General features: G+C 49.9%; 1 protein-coding gene across 14 annotated transcripts in view; it reads left to right on the forward strand.

Moving 5' to 3' along the window:
• Positions 1 to 22,372, forward strand: part of LOC138754646 (ras/Rap GTPase-activating protein SynGAP-like) — a 469,786-nt gene that overhangs the window by 70,806 nt on the left and 376,608 nt on the right. The window contains exon 1 of one of the 14 annotated variants that reach the window (XM_069919208.1): positions 39 to 1,047. The exons of the other annotated variants lie outside the window; for them this stretch is intronic. The gene's annotated coding sequence lies outside the window, so the exon portion shown is untranslated. Of the gene's footprint in view, positions 1 to 38; positions 1,048 to 22,372 lie in introns of those variants that run through there. 14 annotated transcript variants of the gene reach the window in all.

Consider the following 22,372-nt stretch of genomic DNA (forward strand, 5'->3'; position numbering starts at 1 on the left):
ACCAATTCGTGTTAATTCTGCCGTGCCCGCAGGGGAATCTCAGGGTTGTATGTGATGTGGAAATCTGAAAAGAGAAAACCAGCCTGTTGAAAATTGCCCTGCCACTCGTTGAAGAAGTGATGTCCTAAGGTTAGAAGATGGAAATCATCTTTCCAGTTTGTCTGGGAAATGAGCAACATCTGCAGCATCTTGGAGCTGAGGGCAATTTTAAGATGAACCAGAATCTTCTGTTGGGAAAGTTTAACCAACATGGGGAAAATGTTACCTGCAGTAAGAAACAAAAAGATGAAAGTTTGCACTGTCAAAACACACACTGCAGACACTCAGCAGGTCAAAGTTAAGAGAGAGACATCAGCAACGCTTCTGGCTTGAGCCCTTCATCCAGAGACGAGCAGGCGTTGTGTTTTGACGGAAAATCATTCTCTCCCTGGTTGAGAAACCGACCACCAGGTCTCAGCCAGTTTCATACCGTTAACTCCCTTGTGTCGTGCCGATCAGGTCGGCTAATGCAATCCTGATCTCAAGGAGGGTTTGCAAGAAAAGACTGGGAAGGTTTCACTGTAAATGTGCACGGCATTACTAAGAGAAACCACATCTGGAGTTCCGCAGACAGTCGAGAGGTTGGGGGTGGGCGTGAGGGTCCGGCTCCGGAGAGGTGCACGGGTGTTGTTGTGCTGCCCGCCAAGGCGGTGCGTGCCGGCTGCCAATCACCAGACAGCTCGGCTGCGGATGGTTCGAGCGCCGGTTGGGGCTGTGATTGACGGTGCGGGCAGCCAATGGCGGTGGGCGGAGGCGGTTGGCAGCCAATGGCGGTGGGCGGAGGCGGTTGGCAGCCGCGCCGAGACGGGCAGGCGGAGTCGCGCGCTGTGCCCAGGAAAGTGAGAGGAGCGGGCGGGTGGGCCAATGAGTCGCAGATTGCCGACTGCTGGAGCCTCGAGGCGGAGGAAGCGCTGGGCGCACCGCGGGAGGACGAGCCGTGCAGGCAGGCAGCGAGCGAGCGAAGCGCGTCTGGACTGGAGGTTCCCTGGTCACCGCTTGCAGCCCATGGTAAAGCGCCGGGTCCGGGGTCCGCGGGATCGGTCGGTGTGTCCCGGACGGGGGTCCCAGTTCGTGGGGACGGTCCCAGTTCGTGGGGACGGTCCCAGTTCGTGGGGACGGTCCCAGTTCGTGGGGACGGTCCCAGTTCGTGGGGACGGTCCCAGTTCGTGGGGACGGTCCCAGTTCGTGGGGACGGTCCCAGTTCGTGGGGACGGTCCCAGTTCGTGGGGACGGTCCCAGTTCGTGGGGACGGTCCCAGTTCGTGGGGACGGTCCCAGTTCGTGGGGACGGTCCCAGTTCGTGGGGACGGTCCCAGTTCGTGGGGACGGTCCCAGTTCGTGGGGACGGTCCCAGTTCGTGGGGACGGTCCCAGTTCGTGGGGACGGTCCCAGTTCGTGGGGACGGTCCCAGTTCGTGGGGACGGTCCCAGTTCGTGGGGACGGTCCCAGTTCGTGGGGACGGTCCGGTCCGCGCATGGGGGCCGGGGACGGTCCGGTCCGCGCATCGGGGCCGGGGACGGTCCGGTCCGCGCATCGGGGCCGGGGACGGTCCGGTCCGCGCATCGGGGCCGGGGACGGTCCGGTCCGCGCATCGGGGCCGGGGATGGTCCGGTCCGCGCATCGGGGCCGGGGATGGTCCGGTCCGCGCATCGGGGCCGGGGATGGTCCGGTCCGCGCATCGGGGCCGGGGATGGTCCGGTCCGCGCATCGGGACGGGGATGGTCCGGTCCGCGCATCGGGACGGGGATGGTCCGGTCCGCGCATCGGGGCCGGGGATGGTCCGGTCCGCGCATCGGGGCCGGGGATGGTCCGGTCCGGTCCAGTCCGTGTATCGGGACCGGGGATGGAGACGGTCCGATCCGTGCATCGGGGCCGGGGATGGAGACGGTCCGGTCCAGTCCGTGCATCGGGGCCGGGGATGGAGACGGTCCAGTCCGTGCATCGGCACCGGGGATGGAGACGGTCCGGTCCAGTCCATGCATCGGGGCTGGGGACGGGTTAGCTTCGGGGAAGTGAAGTCTGGGGAGGGAGGAAGAACTTCGACCCCAGTCCCGGTAGACAGGGCGATGTGTCCGGCCGTTCCCTGCCTCACCGCCGTGCCAGGGAGGGAGGGAGAGGTTTGACTCGCTGCAAAGTTGCCTCTCAGAATTCATTGTCCCGAAATGTGTGGTTTGACAGTGCGGAATTGCTATAAATTACATCTGAGTTGCTGTACATTACATATTTAATTAAACAAAATGTAGAGCTACAACACGGTAACAGGCCCTTCCGTTCCACCCAATTCACCCACACCCGGTACATTTTGAACGGAGGGAAGAAACCGGAGCCCCCCCACCCCGGGGGAAACCCACTCAGACACGGGGAGAATAACAGGCAGCGTGGGATTTGAACCCAGTCCCGATGACTGGCGCTGTAACAGCGTTGCACTCACCTTGCCGCCACTACAGTGTAATGTAATTACAGGACAGAATGGCTAAAAATTACATTACAGGGCAAAAGTTGCTATAAATTACATAAATAAATTGGTGTCACAGAAGAGAAGATGAGGCGGTGTCTGGGGATCATTGTCCATTCAGGAATCTGATGGTGGAGGGGAAAAAGCTGTCTTCAACCTCCTTCCTGATGGTAGCAGAGTGAAGAGAGCATGGCTTTGTGGAGGGTGTAAGTCCTGCCTTCAGGCCAAGGCCCATCTGTCCCTCACTGCCCCCCTCCTCTCTTCCTCCTCCCACTGCTCCACCCACCCTTCTCACTCCTTCCCTCCCTGCCTCCACTTACCCCTCCTCACTCTGCCCCTCGCTGCCTCGCCCCACCCCTCTTATCCAGCCCCTCTGCCAATGTCATACATGCTGCATTCCTCCTAGTTCCCTCACATTTGCTTCCTCCTCATGGTCCCAATGATCCCTCCCTGGCATCTTCCCCAGCCAGACCCCCTCCCTGTCACCTTCACAACCTTCCACCTCACTGATTGCAGGGGTAGGGTTGGGGTCTGTGAGTGTGTAAGCACCAGAGCATGTTCCTGGCGAGTTGGAGTGTAAACTTGGTCATGAGTGTGTAAGTACGTGTGGGCTTCCCCAGTCAGTGTGTGTCAGTTCAGTGGGGTTTCTCCCGATCAGCAAGTGTGTAAGTACATGGAGGTTTCCCCAGGCAGTGAGTGTGTAAGCATGGCGGCGTTCCTCCTGACTGGTGAGTGAGTAAGGATGGCAGGGGTTTCTCCTTGACCAGTGAATGTGTAAACACGGCAGGTGTTTCTCCCAATCGGTGAGTGTGTAAGCACGGCGGGGAGGGGGGTTGGTCCTACCGATCAGTGAGGGTGTAAGTTTTGCGTTGGGGGGAGGTCCCTCCCAACCAGTGAGTGAATAAATGTGAATGCCGTGATTTCCCTCATTAGCAAGTGTGTAAATGGAATGAGAGACTGATTCCCTCAGTCATCCCTGGAGTTGTAACCCCACAAGATCAAGGGAATATCTTCTGTTTGGCATGGCCTCGTGCCGCAGACAAAAGTTGAAGTGTATCGTGTGTTTTGTATTTTATTATGTGAGAATAAAAGGAATCATCATTAATCCCTGGGTTCAATGATCTATAGTGGGTGTTTTCCAGCCACCCAGCGACCTCCGGTTGTGAAGCTCGGTGTGAGACCGATGTAATGGGAGGTGGAAGTGCCCTCTCCTGCAGTGCAGAAGTGGAATGGCGCCTCCCAAACAGCTGGGAATGTGAAGTGCCTCCGATGATCATGTGTCGATAAACGCTCCAGGGATTTGGACACTTCCGTGCATCCTTTGTGAACCTCAGGGTGTTGTACATATTTGTCCAGCTCACAGTTGCGCTTTTAAGGAAGCATGGTTTCCCAGGCTGATATCTGGAATGAGCAGATGGCCCAATGAGCACAGGCTTGGGTTGTATCTGCTGGAGGATAGAAGAACAAGAGGAGATCTGATGAAACTTCCTGGGTGCCTCCACAGAGTGAATATGGAGAACGTCTCCTCTCTTAAGAGAATCTCAAACTAGGGGTGTCTGTGTAAATGTCAGCCCAGACGCCAGAGATGAGAGGCTGCTTCGGGTCTCTGAGGGTGCTGAATCTTTGGACTACTCTTTCTCAAAGAACTGGGAGCAGAATCTGTTTTATTTGTCACACTGTCCCTTGTCCAGAATGAGCAGACAAACAAACAGGTGATCTCTCACTTTAAGACAGTCATGTAAAGAGAACGATTGACAGAACATAGAAGGAATAGCACAGTACAAACCCTTTGGCCCTCAATGTTGCGTGTTATACCTACTGAAAAACAACTAAACCCTCACAGCCTCGTAACCCTCTATTTTTCTTGCATCCATGTGCCTGCTTAAGAGTCTCTTAAGTGCCCTTAATGTTCTAGCCTTCACCACAATTCCTGGTAAGGCATTCCAGGCACCCAGAACTCTCTGTGTAAATTTAAAAAAACTTACCCCTGATGTCTCCCCTGAACTTCCCTCCCTTCACTTTGTCTTCTGGTGTTTGCTATTCCTGATCTGGGGAAAAAATGCATGGCCTGTCCACCTTATCTATGCCTCTCAGAATCTTGTTGACCTCTATTAAGTCTCCTCCCATCCTTTTTCGCTCCAAAGAGAAAAGTCTCAGCTCTGCTAACCTTGCCTCATTAGACTTATTTTCCAATCCAGGTAAATCTCCTCTGCGCCCTCTCCACAGCTTCCACATCCTTCCTGTAATGAGGTGACAAGCAATTTCAAGAGCTGCAAGATTTCCTCAAGTCCTGAACCCTATCCCCCAATTAATGAACCCCAGCATGCCATAGTCCTTCTTAACTATCCTATCAACCTGGACAGCGACCTTGAGAGATGTACAGATTTGGACCCCAATGTCCCTCTGTTCCTCCCTACTGTTAAGCAGCCAACCATTAACCCTGTCCTCAGCCATCTGGTTTGAGCTTCCAAAATGCATCACCTCACACTTATCTGGATTGAACTCCATCTGCCACTTTTCTGCCCAATTCTGCATCCTGTTTGTATGCTGTTGTAACCTATGACAAAACTATCCACACACCTCCAATCTTCATATCATCGAAATACTTACTGTCCTATCCCCCCACTTCTTTGTTCAGGTCATTTATAAAAATCACAAAGAGCAGGAGTAGGCCATTCAGCCCATCAAGTCTGCCCTGCCATTTAATTGTGAGCTGATCGATTTTTCCACACTGCCCAGCCTTCTCCCCATAACCTTTGATGCCCTGGCTAATCAAGAACCTATAAATCTCTGCCTTAAATACACACAATGACCTGCCTCCACAACCACTTGTAGCAACAAGGTCCACGGATTCACCGCCCTCTGGCTGAAGAAATTCTTCCATATCTCTGTTCTAAGCGGACGCCCTTCAATCCTGAAGTTGTGCCCTCTTGTCCTGGACTCTCCCACTGTGGGAAATGACCTTTCTACATTACTCTGTCCATGACTTTCAACATTCAAAATCTTTCAATGAGATCCTCATTCTGCTAAATTCCAACGAGTACAGGTCAATAGTTGTCAAACGCTTGATTCTATCGTTCATCTGCATGTTGAGGGTAATTCACGTTTGCCGATTCACCATCTGACCTATCTTTGAGATTGGAGTCACAGGGAGAATGTGCAAACTCCACATGGGCAGCATCAGAGAGGGAGGGAAATCAAATCCCATCTCACTGCACCACCTTTGTGTTGTGATTCACTTGGCTGGTTATTTTGGTGGGCTCAATAGCCTCTTCCTTTGTCAGAGCTTTTCTGTGGCATAAGGAGAGGTAACAGTGTGGTGCTAGGAAAGCAGGATCAAGTATGGTTCAGGAGGTCAGCATGAATGGTTCAGGGTGTATCTGTGCTATAATTTAGACCGGTATGAGTACCTGTGTTGCAAAAACAAGTTAGGGACATCGAACAACATCAGAAACAGCAGGAAAACAATCCCATGGAACATTACAGACAGAAATAGCCCCTTCAGCCCTTTGACACTCTGCCAAACCATTTTTCTGCCTAATCCCACTGACCTGCACCCAGTCCATAGCCTTCCATTCACCTCCCATCCATGTACCTGTCCAAATTCTTAAATATTAAAATTGAGCCTGCATTCACCACTTCAGCAGGCAGTTCTTTCCACTGCTCTCTATGTGGGGGGGAAAAAATGTTCCCCCTTTCACCCTGGTTTGTATCTCACCCACCCTCTGTGGAAAAAGGTGACCTACATTTTCTCTGTCGATCCCCCTCATAATTTTAAATACTTCGATCAAATCTCCCCTTGTTCTTCTACGCTCCAGGAAAAAAAATTCAAACCTGTTTAACCTTTCCCTGTCACTCAGTTCCTGAAGTCTGGCCAACATCCTCGTAAATCTTTATATCTTATTGATATCCTTCTTGTAGTTAGGAAATATCCCTAAAAGCTTCTAATAAAAGATGCCATGCCATATTTGACAGGGATTCAAAATGAAGATCAGTCACTGATTTTCCTCTTGGGTGGTCTCTTTTGAAACTGCACGTGTTCCTTGTAATATTTACTTTCTGTCCCATTCCATTGCTCTCTGGTTTTTAATCACAAACACCAAGAGCTGCAGATGGTGCTGATCTGAGAGAAAACTGTAAACTGGAAAATCATGGTAGGTCACGTGGAATGTGTGGGGAGGGTAAACGATTACATTTTGCCTCAGTGATCTTTTGTCCGTATCAAAGTGGTTCAGCATTGCTTTCTCCGATGGGAGACGCGACTCCATTTCTCTCTCCACCAAGGCTGCCTCACTCAGCGCGTGGTTCCAGCATCTACAAATGTTTGTTTTCCTTTGTTATCCTTTCCTTCCATTCTCTCTCCTTTTGTTTTCTCTCATTCTCGCTATCTCTCTTTCCATGTTCTCGCTTTGCATTCTGACCAGCTATTTCTAAAACTTGCTTGATTCGATGTTATTCCTTCCACATCCCCACAGCAGGTGTTAGATTCACTCTCCAGCTGTGGATAAAAATGGTGCAGGCAAACCAAAAGACTAGTGCAAACACCAGACCATTGGGGAGAAATGTGATGGACTCTGCGGCCAAGGGTGGCACTCTGGTTAATTCAGTCCTCACCACATGACACAGGGTGACCCCAAGTGAACAGCTTCCTTGTGCTATTTCTTTCCCCTCCCCCCCCCGCTAAGACCGGAGTGGGGGGAGGTGGTCGTCCCAACTGGAATACCTACGAGCCCAGAGGACCCCAAAACCCAGGAGCAACAGAAATTCACCAAGACAAATGTCACTTAAACAAAAGTTGCTTTTAATTATCTTTAAACATGAAAACAGGATCAAATTTTAACTTATTACTATCAACTTAAGCCTCTTCTAAGTGCACGTGTATGTAAGTTTGGAAAAGTTCTTTAATTCACAGTCCAATCTCACTTCTCACTCCTTCAAGTTCACTGGTTGCAGCCAATTCTTATACTGTGCACAGAATTTAACAATTATGAAGTTCATCAGGCTTTGGTGCGTGAAAGGTAAACGGTTACCACTCAGGAAGGTTCTTGTCAGTTTTCAACAGAGAGAGATTTGTTGTTCGTTGGACACAAACTGATTCTTTCTAATCAGCCACTTCAGTGTCTTGCTGAAAAACTTGCCCCGCCAGGATTTTCCAGATAACCCCTTTCTTTCAGGTCACCACAGAGTTACTTTTTGTTTCCCTTATTTCAAATGAAACATTGTGCAGACAGTCCTCTCCTCTTGTATGAACCACAAGGGCTTTGACCAGGCTGAACTAAGCACTCACAACCTGTCTTCCAAATGGGATTTTCCACAAGCTTTCCAGCTTGTCCTGTTCCAGTCCCAGCTGCTGCTGCTGAACTGAATTCTCTCTCTTGCTCAGAGAAAAGCCTGCTTGCAAAACCACATGATCCCCTTTTAAAACCACAAACTACACTCAGACAGTCAGTGACACCGAATTCCTCCTCCGAACTCTTTCATCCTGTTGCTTTTCAAAACAACAATCCATTAGTGAAGACTCTTTAAGCTCTCCCCAAAGCTTTTGCAAAGGCACTCGGAGCCTGGACTGTCTGGCTTGAACAGAGCTCCAGTATTTTAAATGAGATCTGTGTTGAAGTGTTTATATGTGACCTTCATTAAAAACCCTGCCACACTTTATCTCCTTTAAAACATATCTATATACAATACAAAATACAACATAATCTCTCTCAGTACGGACCTGGAACAGCAGGTAGAGCAGTGATGCAGGATGTATCACAGGGTTGCCCTGAAGATGCTATGATTGTAGTAAAAACACACTGGAGGAACTCAGCCAGTCTCGCAGCGTCCATGGGATATAAAGATACATTACCCATATTTCAGGCCTGAGCCCTTCCTCAAGGAATAAGCATAATGAGTCAGAAGCAGGAAGCCTCAGGATTCAGAGAGTGCTGGCTGGGGGAGGGGTCCAGACCCACAACAGGTGTTAATTGGAAATGATTGGGGGAGAGGTGAGAATTGATTACGTGTGAAAAGGAAGAAACAAGGGAAGGCAACAGAGGGGGGTGGGGTTTAACGAAAACTGGAGAAGTCGATATTAAAGCCGTCCAGTTGGAGGGGGCCCAGTCAGATGAGGTCCTCCAATTTGCAGGTGGTCTCGGCCTGGCCGTGCATGGGATCATGAACAGACATGTTGGCGTGGGAATGGGACGGGGAATTGAAATGGGGGGTGGAGGGCACTGGGATATTCATGCTATTGCAGAGGACTGAGCTGGGATGCTCAACAAAGCAAACTCCCAGTCTATATCCAGTCTTTCTGATGCAGAGAAGACCACATTAGGAGATTAACACAGGGTTGCCCTGCTAGGAGAAGGACTGAACTGAGTGGCTATCCCAGGAGACCCATATCCATGATTTGTTAGCAGGGAATTGGTTTCTTTTAAATTAGAGGGATGTTTGCACCTGCCCTGTGAGTATGTGAAAGGATTGTGTGGAGAGCTGAGTGGCTGATATGAAGAAAGAGTTAGGAAAAATCAACACATGGAAAGCTGCTGGACCAGATATGGCAGAATGGTCAGGAGATGTATGGCTCAGCTGGCAGATGTTCTCACTGACATCTTTGACATCTCCTTGAGTAGGTGTCATGGTCCTAACGTGCTTCAAAGCCACCACCATTGTCCCTGTGCCGAAGAAGTTATCTGTGTCCTGCCTCAATGACTACCGCCCTGTTGCACTCAGGTCCACTGTCATGAAGTGCTTCGAGAGGCTCATCATGGGGCACATCAAGCTCCTGCTGCTTCCCTCACTGGACCCCCTGCAGTTCGCCGACAGACTCAACTGCTCTATGGATGATGCCATCGCCACCACCCTACATCTACCCCTCTCCTTCCTGGAAAATAAAGACTCGTATGTTCAAATGCTATTTATTGACTTCAGCTCAGCATTCAACACAATCATACTTCAGTACCTGATGAGCCTACTGGGTCTAAACACCTCCCTCAGCAATTGGATTCTCGACTTCCTAATGGGGAGACATCAAGCAGACCTATCGGTAACAGCACTTCCAAGACCATCACACTGAGCATGGGGGTCCCCCCGGAGCTGCGTGCTGAGCCCACTGCTGCTCACTCTTCTGACCCACGACTCTACAGCTAAACACAGCTCGAACCACATCATTAAGTTCGCTGACAACATGGCTGTGGTGGGCCTGATCAGTAAAAATGAGGCATCAGTGTACAGAGATGAGGGGCAGTTGCTAATGGACTGGTGCAGAGCCAACAACCTGTACCTGAACATTAATGAAGCAAAAGAGATGGCTGTCAACTTCAGGAGGGCCCGGGGGCGGGTGGGGGGGGGGTGTACCAGCGTACAGAGATGAGGGGCAGTCACTAACAGACTGGTGCAGAGCCAACAACCTGTACCTGAACATTAATAGAACAAAAGAGATGGCTGTCGACTTCAGGAGGGCCCGCGGGGGGGGGGGGGGGGGTGGGGGTGGAAAACGACGACACCACGCTCCACTGACCATTGACGGCTCCACTGTTGAGGTATCCAAGAGGATCAAGTTCCTTGGAGTCCACTTGGCGGAGAATCTTATCTGGTCTCTTAACACCAGCTCAAAGCCAAGAAAGCCCAGTGGCGCCTCTACTCCCTGTGAAGGCTGAGGAAAATCCATCTCCCACCCTCCATCCTCACTACGTTCTACAGAGGATGTATTGAGACCATCTGCATCACTGCCTGGTTTGAAAGCAGTACCTTCCTGGACCACAAGACCCTGCAGAGGAGAGTGAAGTCAGTGGAAAAGATCATTGGGGCTTCTCTCTGCAACACTTGATGCAGGTGAACGGCAATAAATATGGTGAAGGGCTCCACACACCCCTCACATAAACTGTTCTCCCTTCTGCCACCTGGTAGGAGGGACCGTAGCTCTCGGGCACTTATGTCCAGGTTGGACAACAGTTTTTACCCCCAAGCCATCAGGCTCCTGAGATCCCAGAACATATGTGGATGGTGCATGTGTAAACGTCTTAATATTTTAATACTTCAATTTGTTTAACTTCTATTATAACATAATTATGTAAATATGCTCTGTGGTCCTGGAGAAACTCTATCTCATGTGATAAGATGGTGTGGAGGGCTGTATCTAACCTGTGAGTATGCGATAGGATGGTGTGGAGTGGTGTATCTAACCTGTGAGTATGTGATAGGACGGTGTGGAGGACTGTATCTAACCTGTGAGTATGTGATAGGATGGTGTGGAGTGGTGTATCTAACCTGTGAGTATGTGATAGGATGGTGTGGAGGGATGTATCTAACCTGTAAGTATGTGATAGGATGGTGTGGAGGGCGGTATCTAACCTGTGAGTATGTGATAGGGCGGTGTGGAGGGATGTATCTAACCTGTAAGTATGTGATAGGATGGTGTGGAGGGCGGTATCTAACCTGTGAGTATGTGATAGGACGGTTTGGACGGATGTATCTAACCTGTGAGTATGTGATAGGATAGTGTGGAGGGCTGTATCTAACCTGCTCTTTGAGAAGTGAATGAGATCATTGGATCCACTCAGAAGTAACTTTCTGCTCCATATAACCTGCCGGTACCTGCACCGGGTGTGTTCCTTGGATTTATTCCCAGCGGTGTTCCACTCGGTCTTTTCTGTGCTGCCTGTGACTAGGAAGAGCTTGTTTGGATGATGAAGGGGGAGTTTGTTCTCTGCACAAAGGAAGTGTGCCAGGAAGCATTCATGACCTGAGGGCAAATGTTGGATTTGTGGAATTATTCCCATTGTGACTAGGGTGTGTCTGAAGCAGCTGGTCTTCAGCATCTTGTCAGTCCTCAAATATTTCCATCTGACCTAGAGGTCCAGAGGCAGTAGGGAGAGGGAGCATCGAGGGGGAGAGGGAGTGTTGAGGGGAAGTGGAGGGTAAGGAGAATGAGAAGGTATGGGAGGGAGAGGGGGGTGTTGTGAGAGGTCCTCACACAGTCCTTCCCTCATCCCAGTTTGAAGGGGAGGTTATCTTCGATGGCATAGCTCTCGGCTGAGTGAGGCAATGAACAGCTGGTACATAATTGGGAACTGCTGAGGTCAGGTCCATCAGTGCTGACTGCTGATCACCTTTCCATCTGCCATCCAACATCTCGCTGTGTCATGGGCGAGTTGGCAGGGGCCTGGTCTGCAGGCAGTGACCTGAGTGATTGCTGTTAAACGGCTTGCTTGCTTCGAGTGCTGCACTGTTGCCTCTGCACACTCGCCTTCATGGCCCCGCTCATCTTGAACCTCCGACTGTTCCCTACAGAGTGCCAGCTTCAAGGGGAGTCTCAGTTAGACCTGGGGCAGTCGCACAGGAGACGGTACAAGCCAGACATCAGCTGGTGGAGGAACTCGGGGGTTGAGTAGCATCAGGGGAAGAAAGGGATACAGGGAATGTCATAAGAATATCAGAAACAGGAGCAGGAGGCAGCCATCCGGCCTGTTGAGCCATGCTCCGCCATTCAATGAGATTGTGGCTGATCTGATGATGAGCTCCTCTCCACCCACCTGCATTTTCCCCATATCCCTTAATTCCCCTCCTATGTAAACATCTATCCAACCTTGTCTTAAATATATTAACTGAGGTCACCTCCACTGCTTCAATGGGCAGCGAATTCCACAGATTAACTCCCCCCCCCCCACCCCCGGGAAAAGCAGTTCCTCCTCATCTCCATCCTGAGTCTTGAGGCTATGCCCCCCAGATCTAGTTTTTGCCAACAATGGAAGTGACTTCACTACCTCTACCTTATGGAGCTGAAACTCTTCTCCAGCACTGAGCAAGGTTAGTGAGGATGTTTGCATCGAGGATGGGTGAGGCAGTGTCGTCATACAGGATTGGTGATGCGGGCAGAGGTAAAACATGACCAACAGAGGCAGATGCCAGACAAAGGGAGAGAGGGGTCAGGTGGAGGAATAAACCTTCGGGGGGGTGGGGGGGGAGAGAGTGGGTAAAGAGAAGAAAAAGGCTGTTGGAATCAGCCTTGGAATCTGATGTGGAGAGAGAGAGAGAGAATGGGGGATAAAGGAAGAACGGGTGGATCCGCAAGGAGGGGGTGGGAGGGAGAGGAGAGTGCAACGTGGAAATAAAAAGCAGGTCAAACAGTGTATTTTGTATAGAAAGATGTATAACCAATGTTTTGGGCTTGAGAAGGTTGGTTTGCTCTATAAATGTGTGACCTGTTGAGTTTCTCCAGCGTTCTTTTTACTTCAACCACGGCATCTGCAGATTTTTGTGTTTCACTTCCAGTGGGAGATGGAGGTGGGTGGGGGGTGGGGGGGGGGGGGAAATGAGAATGTGTGAAGGAGAGGTCGAGAGAGGTCCCAATTCCACAGCCACCCATGGCTGGGAGAAGGAAGATATCCCACCATAACATAGGAAGCCATTGAGGTACATGGCAGAGAAACAGGTCCTCTTCCCAGCATCAACAAACATTTGCCTGTGATTGGCTGAATCCCTCCAAAAGTATCTTACCCATCTACTCATTAAACATTGTAATCATACCAACCCCCACCTTGGGCAATTGTTCAATATACCCACCACCCTCTGTTGCGGGGTGTTGGGGGGGTACGTGGGGTGGGGACTGGAGTGCCTTTCTGGTCCCCTTGAAATCTTTCACCTCTCAATTCCAACCTTTGCCCTCTAGTTTTGCCTGGTAAAAATCTGTCCATGCCCCTCCCCTCTCCCTCCGCCCCCAGTCCCTTGCAATCCAGGGTGAAAAGTCTCAGCCTGTGCAGTCACTGCAGTCCTGGCAACATTCTGCATCTCCGTCCTCTCTTCCCATCTCGTTAGCTGCCATTCTACTTCTCCATGCACCCCCCCCCCCACCCCCCAACCTGGCCCTTGGAAAAGCAGGCCAAATCTTTCCTACCTTCTCCCCACCCTGGCAGCCTGTACAGTTACTGTGCACAACTTGGTGACTCATTTAACTATTGCGTGCTGCTATTATTTTTGGAGACAGTTCTGCTGTCACCTCATTGTCAGTGGTTTTGCAATCTTTCTTCACTCACTACCACAAAGATTCGCCTGTAGCCTAATCCTCTCCTTGCCCCTCTCCAAGCCCCTCTCGAAATAATCCATTTCAAATTGCAGCCTGTTGAAAATTCTTGTTATCTACATAAACGTCCAGAGTTATTTTTCTCCCTTTATCTCTTCTAATCTCTCATTTTGCCACCCTATCTTTTTCTCCTACTTCCCTTAAGTTTAGTTTGACAATATTTCATAAGACATGATGATATCTGTAGCAGAACATTGGCCCACTGATTTTCCTCATTTCTACTGGGCTCCCCTCCACTGCTCCAGATTTTACCCCTCACCCTCACACTAGGGACGATTGGCCCACCAGCCTACAGGGCTTTGAAGTGTAGGAGGAAACTGGAGTGCCTGGGAGAAACCCCTGTGATAACGGGGCAAGCATGCGGACGACAGCAGAAGTCAGGATGGAACCTGGGTGTCCGGAGCTGGGAGGCAACAGATCTCCTTGCGATGACCAGGTGCCCCCGTTCCCTCCCCTCATCCCAACGCCATGGGGATTGTCTGCTGTAGCTTGCTCCTGGTATGTAGGTGAGAGACAGAATCTGTGGGACTTGATGGAAATATGGGGATAGTTGGATCCAGGACAATGAGTGAGCAAATAGGATTGCTCAGTGAATTGCCATCGGCACACTGGTCTGTACAGCCTCCGATAACATTGGAAAGATAGTCGGACTGGGCACTTTCCAACTGCATTAACATCGGTTTTTGCTACTCTGTTCTCCCTCCTTTCCCATCCCTCTTTCTTCATTCCTTCAGTTCTCCAACCCTTCCCTCCATGTTCACAGAGACTTCCCCCCTCCCCTTATTTGCTGGTGTGCCCTCCCTCCCTTATCCACCTATTGCCCCCTCCCTGTGGGACCATTCTCCTCTTTCCCCCCCCCCCACTATTTTGTTCATGCACCTGCCAACATTCTGCTCATCCCTTGAAGGGCTCAAGCTCGAAACGTTGGTTCTGTATCTTTATCCTTGCTACATAAAATGCACTGTTTGACCTGCTGTGTTTTTATTTCAAACGTGGTGTCTGCAGACTTTGCGTTTTACCCCGAACCTAGGAGATGGTTTACTATGCTTTGCATGCTGCAGTTTCTTCTCGTAATATGAATAAAATTGAATTTGAACCACACCTAGTCCAGGATGCACTTCAGGCAGCTCATTAATTCAGTCTGCTCTTCTGTTCTAATGTCACCAAGTCACCCACTGTTCCCAGAAACATCTTCAGCAAGTTGCGCTGAGATCAGGAAGCAATCCTTCATCTGGAGCTGTTACTCTTGGGAGCTCTCAATCCAAAGTGCTGGGTACTCAGTGGCATAGTATCTTTGGAAAACCAGATCAATACGTTCCTAGACATCCAGATTATTTGCAGCAGGCTAGAAGATGGAATTGAGATTCAACTGGGAAGCTGATGAGATCCATGGCATCAACAGGGAGAAAATCAGTGGAACTGTTTCCAGGAAAGATGGAATTTCCCATTCATTTTAAAGGATTTTTCATGTTAATTGTTTCATGTTGTTTATCAATGACTGGATACACTTCAATCACAACTGTGTGGCCTGGTACCAACGTCATTGGCAGATTCACAAATGGCAATGAGGAGTGAGATAGATCAGCTCGTTGAGTGGTGTCACCACAACCTTGCAGTCAGTGCTAGTAAAACCAAAGAGATGATTGTGGGCTTCAGGAGGAAATAATAAGAGCCTGAACCAGCCCTCATTGAGGGATCTGCAGTGGAAAGGGTTCAAGTTTCTGACTGTCAACATCTCTGAAGGTCTGTCCTGGGACCTCCATGTTGATGCAATCATGAGGAAAGCTCACCAGCGGCTTGTCTTTATGGAGTTTGAGATTTGTTCTGACACCAAAGACGCTTGCAAATATCTACAGTTGTACTGTGGAGAATATTCTGACTGGTTGCGGTCTGGTACAGAGGTGCCAATGCAGAGGACAGAAAAAGACTGCAGAGAGTTGTTAACTTGGCCAGCGGCATCTTGGGCACCAGACTTCACTCCATTGAGGACATTTGCAAGGGTCTTAAGAAAGCAGCCTCTATCCTCAAGAACCCCCACCACCCAGGCCAGGCCCTCTTCACTCTGCTACCAGCAGGAAGGAGGTCCAGGAGCCTGAAGACGCGCACCCAGCGGCACAAGGACAGCTTCTTCCCTTCTGCTATCATATTCCTGTATGATCAATAAACCCCAGAGGTGACTTCACTTTCCCTTATTTTTGCACTGATTTATTTATTTTTGTGTAATTTTATAGCAGTATTTGCACTGTAATTCTGCCGCAAAACATGTTCATGACAATAAATTCTGATTTTTGGGGAATTCTAAATAGAGATAGTGTTAGGATGATGGAATAGAAAACTACAGCAAATGTTAGTCGAGCGGTATGATGTGGCAAGCTCGAGAACATGGAACTTTGACACAATTCATGAACTGTGCGTGGGTCATTTCCTCTCTCTGATCCCACCCCTACTACTTCATCCCCAAAGACCAACTCAGCCAGTGCTGTGCCCTTGCAGATGAGATGTTCACCAGTGATGGGGGGCACTTGCTTTAACAACTGATGAAAGCTAATATCATGTTGTTGCTTACTGCCAGAAGAATGCTTCAGTCATTAGGGCTCTGGGTGAGACCACATCTGGAAGACATTATTGGTCTCCATTTTTTACAAAAAAATCTGAATATATTAGAAGCAGTTGAGATTTACTCACCCATTGGCTGAATGGGGAGGTTGTCTTGTGAGGAAAGTTTGGAGAGGCTGGGTTTGTACATCCTGGAGTGCAGAAGAGTTTCTGGCCATTCGATTGAATTCTGAGGAGATTGGATGTGCTCTCTGGAACTATTTGGGGACTTCCCAGTAAAGCAGAGATGAGCTGAAGCAGTTGTCTCTCAAGTGGAACATTTGCTCAAAGCTGGTGGAAGCCGTCTTTGAATATTTTTAAGGTGGAGGTAGGGAGTTCTCGATAAAAGGATGAATGCAGAGTTGATGGAGCTGGTTCGAGAAGCCTCTTCCTGATGCTAATTAAAATGTTGAAAGAAGTTACAGACCTGCATTTGTAAAGTGGCTCTCACTGGCTAATAGCATCTCAATAACCTAATTTGTTCAGGTATAATTATTGTTCTAATGCAAGAACCTGAAGCAACCTCCCACATACATTGGTTAAGAGATAAACATTGACCATAACTGGTCTCTTTTTCAATATATTGCATGAGATCTTTTGTGTATAACGAAGTGGAAAATGTGGTCTGAGAATGACATGTCTTTTGGGAAAGTGCAACCTCAGATGCTGCAGAACTTGCTTTGAACTACCCTGGGAATATTGACACTAGTGGGGTGACTTATCTGGTCCAATTAGCTTAAGGTTCCAGCATCCACAATTTTTGTTTCTATTGAGTCATTTGGAAAGCTTGTAAGGGGCATTAAACAATTCTAAGAGGCGCCGGCCAGCCAATGTCTGCTAATTTCTGTTTTATTATGTGACAATAAAAAAATGAAAAGATAATCTTATTCTTCATCGGCTATGCGGAAAAGTCAGGATGCCACGTTGCAGTTGTGCAAAATATTGGTTGGACCACTCTTTAAAACTCTTTAAAGTATTGTTAAAGGAGAAAGTGTGTGCAATTTGTAACAGTGCTCGGATAAACTCAAGCAGGTCACGCAGTATCCATAGGAAGTGAAAGTAGTACACTGAGAGCGGGCAGAAGAGAGGATGTTTCTCGGAATGGAAGGCTGTAGATCAGAGAACATTGAACTGTGCAGGCCCTTCGACCCTCAACATTGGGCAGACCGATCTATTTCTATCAAAGTTTAGAAAAATTAAACCCTCCCAACCTCCTAACCCTCCCTCTTCTTCCATCCATGTGAGTGTCTTAAGAGTCTTTTACACCACCATCCCTGGCAAGGCATTCCAGGCACTCACAACTCTCTGTGTAAAACAAACAAATTTACCCCTGACATCTCCTCTAAACTTTCCTCTCTTCACTCTATGCCCATGTCCTCTGGGGTGTTTGCTGCTCTCGCCCTGGTAAAAAGGTGCTGGCCATCCACCCTATCCAGGCCTCTCAGAATCTTGTCGACTTCTATCAAGTCTCCTTCCTTCCTCGTTCGCTCCAAAGAGAAAAGTCCCAGCTCTGGTTAACCTTGTCTCATGAGACTTATTTTCCAATCCAGGCAACATCCTGGTGAATCTCCTCTGCCCCCTCTCCACAGGTTCCACATCCTTCCTGTCATGAGGTGACCAGAACTGAACACAATCCTCCAAGTGTGGTCTCTCCAGAGATTTGTAGAGTTACAACATGACCTCTTGACTCTTGAACTCAATCCCCCGACTAATGAAGCCCACATCCCATTGGCCTTCTTAATGATCCTATCACCCTGGGGACCTTGAGGGATGTATGGATTTGGACCTCAAGGTCCCTCTGTTCTTCCACAGTTAGATATCTGATCATTAAGAGATTGGATAAGCTGCTTTAATTCCCATAGGATGTTGAAAACTGAGGGTGATTATGTAGAGGATAATAAAATGATGAAGGGCGTAGATAGGATAGGTGGTCTTTTCCCCAAGTGCATGAGTGTGTATGCATGTGTGGGTGTGTATGTGTGTTCCAAGCGTGTGCATGCGTGGGTGTGATAGTTTTGTGTGTGCCTGCGTATGTTCATTCGTGGGCATGCATATTGTTCGTGAGGGTGCTGTGTGTGAGACGCAGGACAGGCCACTTTGGTCATTGTGAACTCGTCTTGCGTCAGAGGATTTAATAATAATTCCCAGTGTCTGAAATCCTTCATGAGGAAGAGTGAGTGTTCACGGGGGTGGGGAGAACAGTCGGTGGCAGTGATAATTTTTGAAGTTGCATTTATCTTTCTGTTGTCATGGTAACTGACTGCAAACAGAGTGTGGGCGACAAGCGAACAGGCAGGGATTTGGTGGAGAGCAGGTTTGGAGACTGACAAAAAAAAATCTGGATTCTGATTGGACGGATCTGGAAGAAGGTGTGTGGGCTGGCTCTGTGATTGGACTGATCCGGAGGAAGGTGTGTAGGCTGGCTCTGTGATTGGACACATCTGGAGGAAGGTGTGTGGGCTGGCTCTGATTGGATGGATCTGGAGGCAGTTGAGTGGGCTGGCTCTGTGATTGGATGGATCCGGAGGAAGGTGTGTGGGCTGGCTCTGTGATTGGGTGGATCTGGTGTGTGGGCTGGCTCTGTGATTGGACGCATCTGGAGGAAGGTGTTTGGGCTGGCTCTGTGATTGGATGGATCTAGAGGCAGGTGAGTGGGCTGGCTCTGTGATTGGATGGATCCGGAGGAAGGTGTGTGGAGTGGCTCTGTGATTGGATGGAGCCAGAGGAAGGTGTGTGGTCTGGCTCTGTGATTGGACGGATCCGGAGGAAGGTGTGTGGGCTGGCTCTGTGATTGGACGCATCCAGAGGAAGGTGTGTGGGCTGGCTCTGTGATTGGACGCATCTGGAGGAAGGTGTGTGGACTGGCTCTGATTGGATGGATCTGGAGGCAGGTGAGTGGCCTGGCTCTGTGATTGGATGGATCCAGAGGAAGGTGTGCGGGCTGGCTCTGTGATTGGATGGATTTGGAGGCAAGTGAGTGGGCTGGCTCTGTGATTCGATGGATCCAGAGGAAAGTGTGTGGGCTGGCTCTGTGATTGGATGGATCCAGAGGAAGGTGTGTGGGCTGGCTCTGTGATTGGATGGATTTGGAGGCAAGTGAGTGGGCTGGCTCTGTGATTCGATGGATCCAGAGGAAAGTGTGTGGGCTGGCTCTGTGATTGGATGGATCTGGAGGCAGGTGAGTGGGCTGGCTCTGTGATTGGACGGATCCGGAGGAAGGTGTGTGGTCTGGCTCTGTGATTGGATGGATCCGGAGGAAGGTGTGTGGGCTGGCTCTGTGATTGGACGCATCTGGAAGAAGGTGTGTGGGCTGGTTCTGTGATTGGACGGATCTGGAGGAAGGTGTGTGGGCTGGCTCTGTGATTGGACAGATCCGGAGGAAGGTGTGTGGGCTGGCTCTGTGATTGGACGCATCTGGAGGAAGGTGTGTGGACTGGCTCTGATTGGATGGATCTGGAGGCAGTTGAGTGGGCTGGCTCTGTGATTGGATGGATCCGGAGGAAGGTGTGTGGGCTGGCTCTGTGATTGGGTGGATCTGGTGTGTGGGCTGGCTCTGTGATTGGACGCATCTGGAGGAAGGTGTTTGGGCTGGCTCTGTGATTGGATGGATCTAGAGGCAGGTGAGTGGGCTGGCTCTGTGATTGGATGGATCCGGAGGAAGGTGTGTGGAGTGGCTCTGTGATTGGATGGAGCCAGAGGAAGGTGTGTGGTCTGGCTCTGTGATTGGACGGATCCGGAGGAAGGTGTGTGGGCTGGCTCTGTGATTGGACGCATCCAGAGGAAGGTGTGTGGGCTGGCTCTGTGATTGGACGCATCTGGAGGAAGGTGTGTGGACTGGCTCTGATTGGATGGATCTGGAGGCAGGTGAGTGGCCTGGCTCTGTGATTGGATGGATCCAGAGGAAGGTGTGCGGGCTGGCTCTGTGATTGGATGGATTTGGAGGCAAGTGAGTGGGCTGGCTCTGTGATTCGATGGATCCAGAGGAAAGTGTGTGGGCTGGCTCTGTGATTGGATGGATCCAGAGGAAGGTGTGTGGGCTGGCTCTGTGATTGGATGGATTTGGAGGCAAGTGAGTGGGCTGGCTCTGTGATTCGATGGATCCAGAGGAAAGTGTGTGGGCTGGCTCTGTGATTGGATGGATCTGGAGGCAGGTGAGTGGGCTGGCTCTGTGATTGGACGGATCCGGAGGAAGGTGTGTGGTCTGGCTCTGTGATTGGATGGATCCGGAGGAAGGTGTGTGGGCTGGCTCTGTGATTGGACGCATCTGGAAGAAGGTGTGTGGGCTGGTTCTGTGATTGGACGGATCTGGAGGAAGGTGTGTGGGCTGGCTCTGTGATTGGACAGATCCGGAGGAAGGTGTGTGGGCTGGCTCTGTGATTGGACGCATCTGGAGGAAGGTGTGTGGACTGGCTCTGATTGGATGGATCTGGAGGCAGATGAGTGGCCTGGCTCTGTGATTGGATGGATCCAGAGGAAGGTGTGTGGGCTGGTTCTGTGATTGGATGGATTTGGAGGCAAGTTAGTGGGCTGGCTCTGTGATTCGATGGATCCAGAGGAAAGTGTGTGGGCTGGCTCTGTGATTGGATGGATCTGGAGGCAGGTGAGTGGGCTGGCTCTGTGATTGGACGGATCCGGAGGAAGGTGTGTGGTCTGGCTCTGTGATTGGATGGATCCGGAGGAAGGTGTGTGGGCTGGCTCTGTGATTGGACGCATCTGGAAGAAGGTGTGTGGGCTGGTTCTGTGATTGGACGGATCTGGAGGAAGGTGTGTGGGCTGGCTCTGTGATTGGACAGATCCGGAGGAAGGTGTGTGGGCTGGCTCTGTGATTGGATGCATCTGGAGGAAGGTGTGTGGGCTGGTTCTGTGATTGAACGGATCTGGAGGAAGGTGTGTGGGCTGGTTCTGTGATTGGATGGATCCGGAGGCAGGTGTGTGGGCTGGCTCTGTGCATTTGACAAGTGGCTTTTATTCTCTCTTATTCTGGGAATTAACATTCAGAGTGTCAGCATACTGCATGTAATTCTGTGGCATGGGTACCACCATTCCTTAAATCAGCTGTGCAAACACTTTGGATCTCAGCATCACCAATCACTGCCTTACCCATGAACACAGACAGGGATGGTTCAGATGAATATGAGCCAAATACAAGCAAATGGAGTCACCTCAGCTCAGCATGGCTGAGATGGGCCAAAGGGCCTGTTTCCACACGATACAGAAACAGAACTAGCCCATTTGGCCCATTGAGCTCACCCTGTAACTCTGAAGAGCACAAACTGTGGAAATTCGAAATAAGAATTACATTGTTTCTTGTCAGATACATTGAAAGGTTTTGTTGGGAATGCTGCCCTGGAACGTCAACCCATACTTGTGTACAGCAGGTCGAGCAACAATAAATCACAAGTGCTAGGTGGTGTTGTGTTACATTTTGATTTTTATGTAGGAAGTGTTGGTGTGGCTCGGCGAGAAATACTACAAACTTGCCTGCTTTTTGATTATATCTCAAAGAAGGGCTCAGGCCTGAAACTTAGGTATGTAAACAAATAAAGAACTGTAAACACATAATGAATGTAAACAAACTGTTTAAATAAAGTGCACAAGTCAGAGTCCAAAAATGAGTCCCTGATTGAGTTTGTCATTGAGGAGTCTGAGGGTGGAGGGGGAGCAGCTGTTCTCGAACCTGGTGGTGCGAGTCTTGTGGCACCGATACCTCTTCCCTGATGGCAGCAGCGAGAACAGAGCGTGTGCCGGGTGGTGTGGATCCTTGATGATAGCTGCTGTTCTCCGACGGCAGCGTTCCCCGTAGATGTTCTCTATGGTGGGGAGACTTTTACCTGTGATTTCCTGGGCTGTGTCCACTACCTTTTGCAGGGCTCTACGCTCGGGAGTATCTATGTCCCTGTACTGGACCCTGATGCAGCTGGTCAGCACACTTTCCACCACACCACTGTAGAAATTTGCCAGGGTTTCTGGTGTTGTATCAAACCTCCACGAACTCCTGAGGAAGTAGAGATGCTGACATGCTTTCTTCATGATGTCATTAGTGTGTTGGGACCAGGAAAGCTCCTCTGAGATAGTGACTCCCAAGAACTTAAACTTGCTCACCCTCTCCACCTCTGATCCCCCGATGATCACTGGATTATATGCCTCTGGCTTTCCCTTCCTGAAGTCAACAATCAGCTCCTTGGTTTTGGTGACATTGAGTGTGAGGTTGTTGTGGGT

Source organism: Narcine bancroftii, chromosome 2 (assembly GCF_036971445.1).
Source record: "Narcine bancroftii isolate sNarBan1 chromosome 2, sNarBan1.hap1, whole genome shotgun sequence".
NCBI lineage: Eukaryota > Metazoa > Chordata > Chondrichthyes > Torpediniformes > Narcinidae > Narcine > Narcine bancroftii.